The following is a 3,968-nucleotide window of genomic DNA, read 5'->3' on the forward strand; positions in this document are numbered from 1 at the left end:
TTTAGAAAATGTTCTTTGTCATTCTTCTCATAGTTACAGGTAATGTTTCCCAGAATAGGTATCCTAGCTGAACAATATGCCTTCTGCATTATCATCACATTAACAATAAGCAATTGCCTTTTTAATGCTCTCTTCCATATATTGTTTAAAAAAATTACAGAAAAGGGGGAACGTGGGATTAAGTATTATGGGCCTGATTCTGATCTCTCACCATTTTGACTATAGTGTAACGCCATTAACTTCAGTGAAATTATTCCCATTTTACATCAGTATAACTGAAACCAGAATCAGGCGTTGTATAAGAAAATGATACATTAATAAAATAGTGTTGATCATTCAGTGGATCATAGTGCACCAGGAAAATACTCTGATATTTCTGAGCTCAAGAGTTTCTGATGTGAATCTCTGATTCTGCCTGAATTCATTTCAAGTCTTAGATACCATGGTGATTGGTGCTATATAAAAATATAAGTGAAATAGATACTTAAAAACACATGCTGCTCTTGGTCTTGTTAGTCCTTACGCAATACATATGATAGTCATTGAGCCTCAGCATCAGGGTGAGTGAAGGTAGACAAAAGTCAGAGTTACTGCACTGAGAAGCAGTAAGTCCCAAACCACCCACATTCCTACTCCTCTAACTGAAGGGTAAAAGGTGGGCCAGATATAGGCAACAAATGAATGCGTCTGAGGAGACCTGGGATAAGTGTGATCCCCTGCATGTTTAACTATGTGTTCTTCTCCAGACATTGCTATGTAGATAGTTCATTAGAGCACAGGGCAGCTCCATGCATAGTGAGGCTCTGTTGAAGCATAAAATTGGCTGTTGACCATTAAAAAAAAGAAATAAAACTAGACAGTACTGTTGTGCAACTGACATGTCGACATTGGCTTAAAAGATATATGGACACAGTCAATCTGATCATCAAAACGTGGCCAAGCAAAAACACTGTATCAACAGCCGGGCTTTTTGCTGTAGCATATTTTAGTTTTCTTTAAGTATTCATTTTTGGGGGGAAAGTACTGTATTTACACATATATTATATTTAACAATTTCCTCTAGCTGTATATCTATCTTAAGGAAGCAGATCTCATTGCTTTTTAAAAAAAAAGTGTATTGACATACAGTAATAGAAGGCCATGAATAAATTCCACAATCCAAGTTAAAGATCCTGTCTTCGGGCCTGATCAGTACAGCACAGAATAGGCTTCAACACTGGGAGTGAGGCAGGGTAAGCACAAGAAAGGCAAATCTTGGCATTAGCGACTGATGGCTGCAGCTTGTCCCTGTGGAATAGTACCAGAGTGAGATGTTTAATAATTAAAGCATGTCTGTATTCAAGAGAGAATATGGAGATGAAATGAAATGGAATAGGTACTGAGAGAAAAAAGTGCTTTAATGAAATGCTTTATTATAAACTACTTTATCCAAAGAGATTAGATGGCTCAGAGAATCAGAGAGTCAATACCTCATTTCCACTGATCTGAATCTATCCCAGCTGGGGTGTGAGCAACTTATGTAAATGGACAGCTACTGGTCTATGTGAAATGAGCTGTTGTTCTTAGTGTGAGTCCTGGAGGATAAGTCTCCATGGTACAAAATCCATCACCACAATTGGCTCACCTTAGTCACTTTAGCAGAGAGATTCCAGCCCAGAGAGTGGGTGTATTACCCCTCCACCAACTTTATTCATCATTCCCAAAGTGCAGAGAACTTACACAGACTGCTGCTGTGCCCCTCAAAACTAAATAACCTGGCCTCGGGATTTGGCCCAATATGCAGAATCTAAAATGTTCAGTTTGTTAATTAAAAACTCTGCCACTTTTATCCTCCATCCTCCTTCCCAAGAACCAAATGTGCAGAAAACAGGGAAAGGAGAACGTGGGGCCAGGCGACATGCAGCGGTAGGGGGGTTGCACTATTTCCCCCACTTTTGTTTTGGAAATTTTCTTCTGTTACTTGTTTGGGGGTGTTGTAATGGCACCTAGCCTGCCTAGCAACGGGTGACTGTTGGATCGTTTTAGCACATTTACAAAAACCCTTTTATGTCATTAAGAAAGTTTATTGGTATCACTGCATCACATCATACAATCATGATTTGAGATAAAGCTAAAAACATGATCAGCAGCAATTATACATTACTAAGCAAACACTAGTCTTCTGTTCAGTTAGGTACAGTTAATTCAATAACTTCCTTCTATGAACCCATACTGTAATTCTCACCACCCAATTCATTGTTCATCCTGTCATTCATAAGTACATTGCATGGCAGTCAAGCCCACACCCCTCCCAAGCACTGACACCCCCCCCCCAAATTAATTAGCTCTCCCCCCCCCCAAGCACATTTTTATAGGTACTATTCCCCCTCTTCCGCTGGGCCATGCAAGTCCATATTGTGATTCTAGCTTGTTCCCTGTGATACCTCCCTGGAGATATTCTGATTAAATAAGGGGATCATAAGTCTCATACCCCACTCCAATCTGGATTGAGGTGGGTGAGTGTGACCTTTGGCCATTTTGGAAAATCCCCTCTCTTACTGATCATTCTGTAATAATATATGTCACCAGATCTGCTTTAAAAATACAGAAAACATAGCATTTAACAGATGACTCCACAGATGTCATTTCAGCCCCACCTCCTTTGGGGTACTGGTTAAAGGGTGCAAATGAGCTAAGTTCCTCAAGTCCCCTATATGTTCTGGATGTGATCAATGACCTAATATGAACTATTGAAATCTTTTTCTTCTCACATTTTCACTTCTCCATATTTCATTTTCTCAGCATTTCTTAAAATATTCTGGGTTTTTTACTGGCAAAGGATTAGGGCATTAACAATCATTTTACTTTACCTCTGATTATCAAAGCTATCTTACATTCTATTAATATAAACTGTACTTAAGGTAGAGAAACATTAAGAGTTTTCAGAGCAGCAACATTGAAGGTTATAGACCAGGCTTCACTCACATAGTCCCATTTCCTTCACACTTTACCCACTCCTCTTTACCATGAATAGTTTTGCAATGGCTACATCTGTGGCAGTAACATTGCATGTTCACTCTTTGGATTTATTTTTGGAAAGTGCTGAAGTGGCGCTGATAGACAGTAACAGTTGTCTATTTTGTAAAGATACAGCAATGCTCTGATCAGGGCTCCGTAAATATATTTTCTCATCAAGGTTATGTATATCACACCGTTGGGAGGCACCCATGGGCCTTATTCTGGATCCTGTGCTCAGGCTTTTGAACCTCGTGGCACAGAGAACATCCTTACACTGCATCGTCTCAGACCTCACTTGAAGTCAGCTTTACAAATATTCTTGCCCAGCAGGATGATATTCTAATGGATTGCAAATCATCCTTCCATGGAACGCGTACATCCCATTGTTCTCACAATGCAATCTTAATTCTGGTGATTTTTGTAATAGCTGTTTATAGTTCTTGTTTAAAACTTTGTGCAGGAAGCTGTACTCCCATGGATTATGAGCATATCAGCACATCAATACCTTCTGGACAGGAAAACTATCACTTCGGTGCTTTCCCCATCCCTAGGGCTGCTCGGGGCTGATTCAGCTGCTAGCACACCTTCTAGCAGCCTCAGGGCTGCTATAACTTAGACTGGTTGAGAATGGCCCTCCACTACATCACCCAAAGATTGCAGAGGTGAGAGAGTGTGGTAAACTGATCATGGGCAGGGTTTACGGGGAGTGGCCAAAGTGTGTCTAGGATCACTGGCTGATGTAACAGCCCCCATCCTGAGCATGCTCTAAGTTGGGCTGGGGCTTGACACAGCCTAGGGGAACAAGACAGACAAAGGTGGCATAGCATGCTGTCCTTAACCATGTGCAAGTTGACCAATTCTATGCCACATGCCTAGCCTTCCAATTACAGGTATTACATAAATAGCAATTAATACACACCAAATGTTACAATCATTTGTATTTTATTTGCTTAAAGTACTTCAGATATTTT

The sequence above is a fragment of the Malaclemys terrapin genome, chromosome 5 (genome assembly GCF_027887155.1).
Source record: "Malaclemys terrapin pileata isolate rMalTer1 chromosome 5, rMalTer1.hap1, whole genome shotgun sequence".
NCBI lineage: Eukaryota > Metazoa > Chordata > Testudines > Emydidae > Malaclemys > Malaclemys terrapin.